The following is a 13,823-nucleotide window of genomic DNA, read 5'->3' as shown; positions in this document are numbered from 1 at the left end:
TGAAGTCAAACTAAAAATATATACTCTCCATAAATAGTTGTATAGCATATTTTGTTTTCTTCTTGATTTTATTTGTTCAAACGACTTTTTGAAAAGAGTCCTAGGAAAAGCTTTTAAAACAGTTTGTACTATATACAACCTATATAGGTTGGTTGTGTATAGATAGATAGATAGATAGATAGATAGATAGATAGATAGTAGATAGATAGATAGATATCTAGGACCAAATACAAACCTCTAACAGGGTATCAATTTACTCATTGCCATCTTGATCTGATAACTTCAGCATTTCAGATGAAACTTAAAGGAAGTAGAACTGATCTGTGCTATGATCATCAACAGTGATTTAAAGGTGATAGTAGACAGTAAGATATTAAAACGCAGAAAGATAGTGTAAAATAATATCACTCAAAGATGTAAATTATCCAGCTTTCCTTGATCAGTGCATTACAAGTCACTGTTTTCATTTAGAACGAGATGCAAAAGAGTGAATATTTTTAATGCTTAATTGTCAATACATAAGCTTTTTAATCAAACAAAATTTATGCTTTGATGGATCCCAGTTGAATTTCTACCCTAAAATAGATTAAATAAAGCATTTCAACTTTACAGATTAAAGGAATCGAACTCGTGCCTTTTTTATTGTAATTGCAGATTTCATGCATCACAACATTCTGAGATGAAAACATGAAATCAATACATGCTTAAAACTTAATAGCGTTAACTAAATTGCTTCTAAGTTAAACTTAAGTTTTAACATGTAGCGTTCTTATTTCCCATACAATAAACATTCACCCAGTTTAAAAAGACATGAAAACTATAAATTTGTAACACATGATAAAATATAAATATAAGAATATATTCCACAAAATGGTTAAAGACAGAAAAAAAATTCTAGCTGGATGGATCTCAAAGACAGTTTGCTCAACTTTTACATTTATTGGATTTTTTAGGACATTAATAGAAATTTGTAACACCTTAAAACTAAGTATGTCACAAAAATGTATGTGTATATTGGCCAATTATAGAGAGGCTATGAAATAATTGTACTCAATGAGGTCCCAATTTTCCTTTCACTCTGATGTTGTATTTCTTTTATGTTTATTTAAAAAAAGTTGGCCGGGCGCGGTGGCTCACGCTTGTAATCCCAGCACTGTGGGAGGCCGAGGCGGGTGGATCACGAGGTCAGGAGATCGAGACCACGGAGAAACCCTGTCTCTACTAAAAAAAAAATACAAAAAAATTAGCCGGGCGTGGTGGCGGGCGCCCGTAGTCCCAGCTACTCGGAGAGGCTGAGGCAGGAGAATGGCGTGAACCCAAGAGGCGGAGCTTGCAGTGAGCCGAGATTGTGTCACTGCACTCCAGCCTGGGCGACAGAGCGAGACTCTGTCTCAAAAAAAAAAAGTTAATATGTTAATCTGAAGGGCCACTAAATAAATCTTCCAGGCTTCCACGATACTTTCGGAAATGGACTGAACTGGCTGGGTGCAGTGGCTCACGCCTGTAATCCAAGCACTTTAGGAGGCCGAGGCGGGCGGGACACCTGAGGTCGGGAGTTTGAGACCAGCCTGACCAACATGGAGAAACCCTGCCTCTACAAAAAAAATAAAAATAAAAATAAAAAAATACAAAATTATCCAGGCATGGTGGCACATGCCTGTAATCCCAGCTACTCAGGAGGCTGAGGCAGGAGAATTGCTTGAACCTGGGAAGCAGAGGTTGCAATGAGTTGAGATCGTGCCATTGCACTCCAGCCTGGGCAACAAGAGCAAAACTCCATCAAAAAAAAAAAAGGTAGAACTTTTTAAATTCGTTCTACTTAGATTAACAATCTGATTTCAAATTATCAGATAATATTTTCTGGTTTAAGATGAACAGAAAATACCCTTGTCAACGTTTTCTCACAGTCTTTTTTTTAAGTAATAAAAACATAAGAACAAATTAATGATAAAAAAAAAAAAAAAGAAAGGAGGTAGTGACAAGGCCACAAAAATGGAGAATTCTCAGTAAAGGAGAATGAGTAGATCTTTAAAGAGAAATCAGAGTTGATAGGGTATATCCCAAGAATAAACATGGTTTTGTCCAAGGAGCCAAAAAGGAGCTCCAGGTTCTAAATCAACAAATTAAAAGAAAAGGATTGTATCATAGGGCAACAAAAATGGGTTACACATGCTCTCATGTAAATCCATGAGAGCAGGGGTTTCATTGGTCTTGTTTGCTGCTGGAACTGACATAGAATTTTGCCTGGCAGTAAAGAATTCGGTACAGCATACAGAAATTTACTACCGGTAGAGTAAGGAGATCTGTCATTGTTTTATAGTTATTTTTTCCTCTTTATGGCTAACCCAGATATGGAGTTAGAATAAGCTCAGCTTTGTTGCACTCTCAGGCTTTATTTTCCGCTCTGGGAACCTTCCAAAGGCACAAGACCAGTGGTGTGCTGGAGCTGCCTTCTATGGTCTATTAAAACCCAGCTATTAAATTTTTTTTTTTTTTTTTTTTTTTGAGATGGAGTCTCGCACTGTCGCCCAGGCTGGAGTGCAGTGCCGCAATCTCGGCTCACTGTAAGCTCCGCCTCCCAGGTTCACGCCATTCTCCTGCTTCAGCCTCTCCGAGTAGCTGGGACTACAGGTGCCCGCCACCACGCCCGGGTAATTTTTTTGTATTTTTTAGTAGAGACGGGGTTTCACCGTGGTCTCGATCTCCTGACCTCGTGATCCGCCCGCCTCAGCCTCCCAAAGTGCTGGGATTACAAGCGTGAGCCACCGCGCCCGGCACTATTAAATTCTTAGGAATTTTGCAAGACAGGTTTTAAATGCACATATCATTTTTTTAGAAATCTACAAAATAAATCCATTCTTCCATATATTATAATAAAAAACATGCAATACATACTCAATATTCATTACTTTCTAATTATTCCACTACATTTTAATGCTATTTATGATCTTGTGGTTATTTGCATCTGCGTGGGTGGTGGAAAAACTATCCAGTTGTCCCTCAGTATCCCTGGAGATAATTGGTTCCAGGATCACTCCCACTAAAACAGAATCCATGAATGCTCAAGTCCCTGATTTAAAATGGCATGTTATTTACATGTAACCTATCGATATCTTCCCATATACTTTAAATCCTCTCTAGAATACTTATAATACTTAATACAATGTACATGGTATGTAAATAATTGTTACGCTTTATTATCTTTTTACTTGTATTATTTTTGTTGTATGTATATTGAGTTTATTAGAATATTTTTGATCAGCAGAGGGCTTTTTTATTGTTGTTCTTTCTGGATATGCATATGAACATACATGTTTTTCCACCTGCTCTACCATATGGAAATAGTTTGCTGACGTTCTTCTAGGTAGCCTCCAAAACCCAATCAATAAATTTAGCCCATATGATACACAGCAGAAAACAATAGAATTTATTTGTGCTTGCAGCACCCATATACATGGAAGAACTCAATGATGAGTAACTCAAAAGAAGTAATTAGAATTTGGAGCTTATATATAATACAATTTTAATAGGTGAAAGGGAGAGAGAGAAAGGCACCTAGGGAAAATAGATGACTTTTTGGAAAGATAAATGGGTTTTCAGGAGAAAAAAACAGGAGATAAAGTTTGTGATAATGTTTGTCTGTATAGTTAGGAATGTTTTCTCCTGTTTCCTTCAGGGCCATAATACTCCCCTGGAGAAGGGGTTTGAGGTAGGTTTTATTTACATTTTCCCTTCTGGGATTAGATCTACCCTGAAGTGCAATTTATAGCAGCCTTATTTCCCATAAGTTTCTACTTTTACTCAGGTAAAGAAAGCTCTAGGAAGGCTTTTTTTTTTCTGCATCTGTTAAAAAGTTGTAAATAGTTTACTTAGATACATTTATTAGATTTGAATGAAAAGGCTGGTGTACTTTACTTTTCAAAGTATATACCAATTTTATAATTCTTTCTTCTTTACAGTAAACCTCATTTCTGACAAGTGATTGGCTGTCTTAGCTTGACTTGAGATATGAAAATATAGGTAGAACATTTTTCTAGCAATCATCTACAAAGATGAAAATTTCCCTCTCAGATAGGCACTTGGACTTTTTCTTAACACTTTGTAGAAATAAGTAGTTTTTTGGAGAGTATGTGAACCCTCTTTCGTCAATAGATGGTCTTGCTAAATATATTTTTAAATATGACAACAAAAGAACACAAGGAACTTTGATAAATTTTATTTTATAAAAACGAGTATTTTTTCCGCAAACACAACGTTAAGAAAAGAAAGAAACCCCAGACTGGGTTAATATGTGCAAAACACACAACTAATAGAGACTTGTATTTACAATATAAAAAGAATCTGAAATACTTAATACGAGTATATATATTTTTTTGAGACAGAGTCTCACATTGTTACCCAGGCTAGAGTACAGTGGCACCATTTTGGCTTACTGCAGCCTCAACTTCCCTGGCTCAGGTGATCCTCCTAACTCAGCCTCTCAAGTATCTGGGACTATAGGCGTGTGCCACCATGCCCAGCTATTTTTTGTATTTTCTGTAGAGATAGGGTTTCGCTGTGTTCCCCAGGCTGGTCTAGAATTCCTAGGCCCAATTTATTCGCCCACCTCGGTCTCCTAAAGTGCTGGGATCACAAGCGTGCACCCACCCTTAATAAGACTAATTTTAAGAAAACAAACAACCAAATAGAAAATGAGCAAAGGATTTGACAGGTATTTCACCAAACGTATATGGATGATAAATATGCATAATAAAAGTCTCAAAATCAGTAGTCATTAGGAAAATGCTAATTGAAACCATGAGATACCATTACACACCTATTAGGATGTGTAATAATTTAGGATGGCTAAAACAAATATCTGACAATTCCAAGGGCTTTCAAAGATGCAGAACTACTAAGACTCTCATAGGTTGCTTGCAAGAATAAACGTAATATATCATTTTTGAAAATAAATTAGAAATTTCTTATAAAGTTAAACATAAGCCTATGACTCAGTAATCCTACTCACAGTATTTAACCAAGATAAATGAAGACTTAGGTTCATATAAAAACTTGTATGGAAAAGTTTATAATGGTCTTATTTATTATTGTCAAAAACTGGGAAAACCTAAACATCCTTCATTGGTTAATGGATAAATAGTGACATATACATCCAATGAAATACTAGTTGGCAATATAAAAACCTAATTAATAATATACACACAACATGGATGAATCTCAAATGCATGTGCTAAGTAACAAGAAACAGAGAGAGAAAATTTTATATGCTATGATTCTATCCAATGACATTCTGGAAAAGTAAAATTATAGGGACAGAAAACACATTAGTGTTTGCTATGGGCTGGGCGGGAGGGAGGTTTTGACTATAAAGTGCAGCAACAGGGGTTATTTGGGGGGCGATGAACTATTTTGCAGTTTGATTGTGGTCATGGTTTTATATGACTGTAAGCATTTATCAAATTTGACAGGGTGGTACATCAAAAAGTAAAATTCTATGTGAATTTGAAAAGTGAATAATAATAACAATGACAATATTAATCATAAAATCCTAGATGAATAACAATGCCAAAAAAAGTGATGTAAAGACAAGAAGAACTTACAGCATTAGCACAAAACATTTTTTAAAAATTTAGGTCTCAGATTCATTGTTATCTCCTCAGAAAAGTTTTCCCTGACCATTGAGTATGAAGTATCTACTCGTCATTCTCAATCACAGCATCTTAATTTAATTGTCTCCCTTGCACTTAATTCTAATCTAGTGTTTTCTCATTTATGTAAGTTTTTATTATTTTTTGTTGTTTGTATTCCTGTGTTAAAATGTAATGTTGTTTTCTGTAATGCTCACAACTGCAAGCTGAGGACTTCAAATAATTCCTAGCATGAAGGATTACTTGATGCACATTGGTTAAATGGGGATAATGTCATTAGTCTTTGAACTGCAATGTAGGAGTTCCAAGTTTTTAAATAAGATTAACATGTCATATAATAAAAAACATTGATCAAAATTGAAATACCAAAGAAAAGTCTCTGAAAAGCCACAAGTATTCAATAAATATCAATTTCTTACTAATATGAGTCGGGAAGTAAAATAATAAGGGCTAAAATTGACTAAAATATTTAGGTAGTATCTTTGGAAAAATAGGTGAAAACATATAAAGTATAAAAATGTTTTGAACTAAAAATAAAGAAGACTATTTAATATAAAACCATATATAAGAAGAAAGAAAGAAAAGGCTGTGATTTTTTGCATAATTTGGATAAGAAACTCATCATATAGTTTTCACATACTTGGAAGAAAACTGAATAGCTTCAAGATGGCACCAAGAAAGAACTGCACAGATGCCAAATATACAGCCTAGGACACAATCAACTCCTTGCATTAAAATGACATGCCATCATAAGTTGGTTGCAAATTCCTGATTTGGGCAAAAGAATGGATGGCAATATAGAATCCCCCAGTTATGAGTTACTCATTAATTTATTAACTTGTAAGATTAAAAATAAGAAGCAGACCTCAAAAATGTTGTGTTTAGGTTTTTGTCTTAGTATACAAATTTAAGCTTGCTTGTTTGAGAATATCTGTTTTTTTATATATGGACTTTTTTTCTCAATTACCTATCTGTATCAGTCTAACTGTGAATAAATTGTAGAGAACGGGTTGATGTTGCTTCGACCTCTTTACCTAACAATATAACTGCAAAGACTAATTGTTAGATGGGGAAGCTGACAGTTTATTCTCTGGAAGGGCTGGTGATTGGGATTGTAATGATCTTGAAAGATATTGTTGCAACTGTACCACTTCCACTGTTCCTACTATTCCTTTTTGCCTCAGATGAAGTTGCTCTGAGATAGGAGTTACAGCAAGGAAATGTTAACATAATTATTATTACTAAGTTACTTAGCTGAATATGAAAAATGACCCACTGAGGATTTTTATATCTTCTAAGATCTGAGTGAGCCAAAAGGTAATCAAAAACACCCTGCACTGATGTAGAATATGGCCTGCTTTAAGTCCACTTTAAATAGATATTCATTTTCTCATCCTTTCATTTATCCAGAGGCACTTATGGAATATCTGTGGTGTAACTGACCTTGTTCTAGGTACTTGTTCCCTGTTTTGAGACATCTCCTGGAGACCAAGTTCTTTGGAAATGTGGCACTGCTCTTGCCACTTTATTGTTCTATTCTTGATGTGACATTTTTGACAAAATTTTAAATATTAATTTCTAAAATATATAATAATTTTGTAGCAAATGAAAATAATATGAAAGCCTTTGCAAAATACTAAGGTCAGTGGTTTTTCTATATGAAAAATAAAATCATAACTTAGGGGTGGGATAGACAAGGTTCCCCAAAGAAAGTACACATGTTGAACTGTTAAGATGTTTGAAATAAGAAATCTCACTAGCAGAAGGCTGGAAACAGTAACGATACTATCTGAATATAGATTGGAACTATTTTAGAATACAGGTTAAAGAATACAGTTTCTTAAAGAAAGAGATTGGTCCTTATATGTTTGTATTTCAAAACGTCAAGCTTAATAAAGAACCAAAACTAGTCCCATTGAGGAGTAAGAAGTTGTCTGTTATTTTGCCAGTATTCTAATTATTATATCTATTATATCCAACAATCACATAATATCTATACAAAAGAAAAGAAAAAGACAATGAACAATACCTCAACTACAATTCTATATGTCTTTATATATATGTATATATATAAATAACAATTTTCTCTCTATAGATTACAATTCTACATGTTTATGTATATGCAAATATATATATACCTGTTATATATATACATGTTATATATATATACCTGTTATATATATACATGTTATATATATATATTATATATACCTGTTATATATATACCTGTTATATATGTTATATTATATATACCTGTTATATATATTATATATATACCTGTTATATATGTTATATATATACCTGTTATATATGTACCTGTTATATATATTATATATACCTGTTATATATATATATATATATATTATATATATAACAGGTATATATATATATTATATATATGTACCTGTTATATATATTATATATATATACCTGTTATATATATATATATAATATATATATACTACAAAAAGGGAGAATTCACATCAGAACACTAGCAAATCTTTTATGGCATTGAACACAGATCTGAAGCAAAAAAAAGTATTATTCAAAAAATATTTGAGACCATTAAGAAGAAACTTGAGTAAAATGTTAAAACACAAAAAACAAAACAGGATTAATACTCAATACATTAACCAGCCAAACAATAATATATTCTATGAGATAAATATTTCATATTAAACAATAAATAATAAAAATAAAAATTAACCAGGGGACAAAAATTAAAAAAGAATTACACCTAAGAATGCTTTCAATAGGATTTTTATTATCAGAATAACATAAAGAAATTAGAAAACTTTGGGCTATTTAAACAGCAGGATATACACATCATTATAACCACTATGCATACATATGTGAGTTCAATTATTTCTCTCTCTGATATTATCAACCTCATTTCATGATGCTAGCAATTATCATAGTAGCTTGCATTTATGTTTACTTACTATGTGTATGTTCTTTATACAGTATAAATGGCATGCCAGATATTCAAATAGCAATACCACCTTGGCAATTCTGTGATAAAATCTGTGTTTTTTTACTAAGGTTCAGAAGCTTTGGAATATTCACAGATGATATACTATACCTTGTATCCTTATAGATGATTAATAAGCATGCTCTACTAAATGAAACAGGATAGAAAGGAATAATTTTAAAATTTGAGTTAAGTATATTTATGTATAAATTAATTCATATAAAATTTCTCCTGAAAACTAGGCACTGCTCTTAACTTTACTTATTATTTTCCTCTTTCCTTGACTCTCTCTATGCTAGACAATTCCTTACTTCTCCATAAAACTAAGAAAACATATGCATCAGGATATCTTAACAACCAGTGGATACTAGGAGTTAATTTATTGGCACATTTCATGCAAAATTAATAAGAATGGAAGAGAAATAAGAGCCTGAGGGTATTAAGTTTTCCTATCAGACTACTACTTGATTTTTGTAGGCCTAGTCATATATTTCTTGGGGATAGAGCAGGGTATAGGACATGTTTATAGCTATTAAATATTTATATTTAAAAAGAGAAAGTAAGCACATAAGACCACTGTTAGAAATTTTAGAATTTGGAAGTTAAAAAAAAGAAACTTTAAGAAACAGCTGTTTTTGTTTATGGTTTCATTCTTCCAGGAGATAAATCAGATTTAGTGTGGATCTGTGAAAACAGCATTGGAAGTGGAATCAGCAGGCCTCAGTAGGAGCTCTAAACCCTTCAGGAAATTACTGAAAATTTAGTCAGGGCGCTTTACTTCTCTAAGCCTCAGTTTTCTTATATTTTATACAGAAATGATTATTTTTGTTCTGAGAATCTTAGCTAGTTATTATGAATAATGATAATAATATAAATGAATAATAGAAATGGAAACTCTTCATGCATTATAAAATACTACGGTATATTCAGAGCAAATTAAATAATAAAGCTGATTGAGACGTTTTGCTGAGAGTGTAGCCTTCCTGGTCCAGAATACACCAGCTGAAATGTCTACTCAGAGAAGCTATAGACAGAGTAACTAAAAGGGTGTATATCATTCTTAGCTCAAGAAGGGAAGCCAGAAGTCAAGGCCAGAGAAGACATAGGAAACATCATTTCCAAAGTGGGAGACAAAGCTGTTAACAGGAAATTATTTGTAAAGTCAAGAGCCAAGCAAAACAGAAAAAGGACAAGAAATCTATCACCTATGGGTATGAATGGTTCTAGGGAAGTCTGTTGACAATTGGAGGGTCTCAAAGGCGCTTTATGGTACTTATTTTATGACACTGAGTCTGGAGTCTGATGAATTAAAGAGGAAATTCTGCTCTGGGCAACATTTAAGAGATAGTATCTCCAGTCAGTAACTTTGGTATTAACTCTCGTAAGATTGATGCCATTCTGTCATCTAAAGTGTGGACAAAAGTAGTATTAAAGCAAAATGAAAAAATATACTAATCTTTGCATAGTTAATTTACAGCAATGCGATCTTTTAGTCTATGTTTTTCTTTTTGGTCTCCTTGGAAAGCATGGTCATGCAGAGCAGCAGTTCTCCAAACTTTTCAGCACCAGGGACTGGTTTCGTGGAAGGCAACTTTTCCACATTCCGGGGTGAGGATGGGGAATGGTTCCAGGATTCAAATGCATTACATTTATTGTGTACTTTCTTTCTATTATTATTACATTGTAATATATAATGAAATAATTATACAACTCACTATAAGTGGGACCCCTGGGTTTTCCTGCAACTAGATGTTCCCATCTGGGATGATGGGAGACAGTGACAGATCATCAGGCATTAGATTCTCATAAAGAGCAGGCAACCTAGATCCCTCACATGCACAATTCACAATAGGGTTCATGCTCCAATGAGCATCTAATGCTGCCATTGATCTGACAGGAGGCGGAGCTCAGGTGGTATTGCCAGTGATGGGGAGCTGCTGTAATACAGATGAAGCTTTGCTCACTTGCCCACTGCTCACCTTCTGCTGTGTGGCTTGGTTCCTAAGCCGTACTGGCTATGCGCTGGTACTGGTCAATGGCCTGGGGGTTGGGGAACCCTGATGCAGAGTTACCTGTAGATTTAAAAGTAATCTGTACCCCACAATTTTATTTTAAGATGAATTCTTCAAGATTACAAGCCAATTAATTTAGCCACATAGGGCACTTATTTTAGTAAGACAAAAAAAAAATGATAACACAAAAACACCAAACTCCTTTTATTTTCAGAATCCAACAACTATAAATTTAAGTACACAGACAAATTTTATATTTTTATCCAGTCAGAAAGCAAGTTCATGATGTTGGTTCTAGACATTAAAACTATTGGTTGTTACCAATCACATGAAATAAAAATAATATCAGCAAATATATAATGAGTTAAAGAATTATACTTTATTAGGTACTAAAGGCCATATAAAGAAGGTCAATGCAATAGTTCTGTTTCTCATATTAAAGAAAATACAATTCAAATATCATTTCAAGCTAAAGAGAAAAACACAAGACTGCACATCATTAATTACTTTGTAAAAAAAAGTACTCAAAACATTTTGCATTCCTAGCAGCAAATTATAAGAGTTCCAATTGCTTTTCATTCTCATCAGCATTTAATACTATCAGTATTCTTTACTTTAGTCATTCTTATAAATCTAGTAGTGGAATCTCACTTCAGTTATAATTTGCATTTCTCCGATGACATTAAATTGATGTTCTTACATTGAAAATCTTTTCATGTGTTTATTTTCTATCCATATATCCTCTTTAGTGATGTGTCTGTTCAAGTCTTTTGCCCATTTTTTAGTCAATTGTTTCCTTCCAGTAAAAAGTGTAGTGAGTATATATATTTTCTAACAAGTTCTTGGTTAGATATATGCTTTCAAAGTACATTTTTCTATTCTATAGCTTGTCTTTTAATTTTCTTACTAGGGCCTTTAATGAGGGAAACATTTTTAATTTTCATAAAACCCATTTATCAATTCCTTTTCTTTTATGTGATGTATTTTTGTGTCATCTTTAAGAGCTCTTTACCTAACCACAGATTATAATGATTTTCTTCTATGGTTTCTCCTAAAAGTTCGAAGTATTACATTTTATATTTAGATCTGATCCATTTTTGAGGTTTTTTTTTTTGGTATATGGAAAGAGCTTTAGGTTGAGATTCTTTTTTTTTTGCATATGGTTGTCCAATTGTTCTAACATTATTTATTGACAAAATTCACCATTCTCTATTGAATAGCTTTTGTACCTTTGTCAGAAATCAATTGGACATATTCGTGTAGGTCTGTTTCTTGACTTTCTTTTCATTTCAGTGATCTATGTGTCTATCTTTTCACCAAGACCACAATATCTTGATTACTATAGCATTATGCTGAGTCCTAAAATCAGATAGCATCATCCTTCCCACTTCATTTTTCCTTTCCAACATTGTTTTTCCTATTCTATTTCTTGTGTCTTTTCAAAAGAGATTTTAGAATCAGATTCAGAGTTGCATCCCTTTGAGCTTCTAATCTACTTTTTTTCATTCTAAATTTCTACAGTATTCATTAGATGAATTGACTACAAAACGGACTGCACTGAAAACACATCACATGATTTCAACAAGGAGATAGGAAACTTGAATCCTTACTAATGAGAAGGAAGTTAAGTCATATTAATAAAACTAATAATATATCAAAGTGATTTTCAAAGATTGCACTTAAGTATTAAAATTTATCCCAGGAGATATACTACAGAATAGTTTCCTGAAACATGAGAGTTGTTTTTTTAAGAAGGGAAATTATGAAACACTTGTATGTTAGAATAAAAAGCTCTGTTAATAACAGAACAAAATGAACATTTTAAAAATGTTTGAAAGTACTGTGAACCCCTAGGGAGCTTATGTGTGTGAGAAGAGAGGAAAGAGTAAGAAAGGGAGGGGCTTCCAGTAAATTGACTGAAGGAAAAGTACTAGCCATTTAATCGGCCAAACTAAACAGGCATCTGATGTCCAACAGCTTTGGGAACATTGATCCCCTTATTGCACTGGAGCCCTTGAGTCATTTGCAAAGGAGATTTGATGTCTTGCTTTATCGCCCCCTGGAGACATATAAATAGAACAACAAGTGCTTTCCCTGAGAAGATTATTAAGGGAAGTGAAGGGTATTTTTGACAAAGAAAAGCATACAAATAATAAAGGCCAGATTACTATATTATATATATAGTTTTTTTAATATATATAGTTATATATATTTTTTTGAGATGGAGTCTCGCTCTGTCACCCAGGCTGGAGTGCAGTGGTTTGATCTCGGCTCACTGCAACCTCTGCCTCCTGGGTTCAAGCAATTCTCTTGCCTCAGCCTCCTGAGTAGCTGGGACTACAGGCACATGCAACCATGCCCGGCTAATTTTTTGTATTTTTGTAGTAGAGACGAGGTTTCACCATGTTAGCCAGGATGGTCTTGATCTCCTGATCTCGTGATCCACCTGCCTTGGCCTCCCAAAGTGCTGGGATTTCAGGCGTGAGCCACTGTGCCTGGCCCTACTTTATCTATTTTTTAACTATCGCACCGTTTTAGCTGTTATTCAGCTTGGTCCATGTGGTGTTTTACTAGATAGACTAGGACATATAAGCAGAGATATTTTAAAGAAATATGCAAATGAATCCTTCCTGGAGATTCAAAAGTTAAAAAAAAAATCAGTAAACTCTGAGCATACTTTAAATTTTCAAGTACTGTAAAGCCCCCTTTACATAATGTCCTAATATATCATATCCTTACATAAATTTTTCTGAAAATCAGTGTAGGCATAATTTTGTTATTAGATTTTTTTCTCACAGGAAGTAGAAAGTACATAGTTCGTTTTTCCATTTTGTAAGTACTATTATACATACACAAACGTTTTCAGGCAATGGTAACTTTCATCCTTGTTTTTCTAACCCTCTTCTCTTTTGCTCTGCAGAGATTAGTTAGAAATAAAGAACATATAGCCAGCTACATTACATTCCTAGATGCCTGAGTTTCTATCAGTAGTGCAATTTTTTGATGAAACACATAGAAAATATCAACATGGCAAACTCTGAGATGTTACCTGGCGCCCTTCCACCAAACAGGATTTCTACCTCCTTTTCAAGACTGTTTCATCTCTAGTTCACAAACAATCTAGCACTGAAATATTTGAGGTACCCACTCCTCTGAGGTCATTGTAAAAGCAAAGAATGAGACAACACCATA

The 13,823-nt window shown here is 33.6% G+C and overlaps 1 long non-coding RNA gene across 1 annotated transcript in view; it reads left to right on the top strand.

The window, feature by feature from the left end:
* Positions 1-10,063, top strand: part of LOC105737993 — a 48,854-nt gene extending 38,791 nt beyond the window's left edge. The window contains exon 4 of the long non-coding RNA XR_001113709.2: positions 9,684-10,063. This is a non-coding gene — a long non-coding RNA (uncharacterized LOC105737993). The remainder of the gene's footprint in view (positions 1-9,683) is intronic.
* Positions 10,064-13,823: the final 3,760 nt, after the last annotated feature.

The sequence above is a fragment of the Nomascus leucogenys genome, chromosome 22a, assembly GCF_006542625.1.
Source record: "Nomascus leucogenys isolate Asia chromosome 22a, Asia_NLE_v1, whole genome shotgun sequence".
Lineage (NCBI taxonomy): Eukaryota > Metazoa > Chordata > Mammalia > Primates > Hylobatidae > Nomascus > Nomascus leucogenys.
Note: the sequence above shows the minus strand (reverse complement) of the source record. Positions and strands in the feature narration are given on the sequence as shown.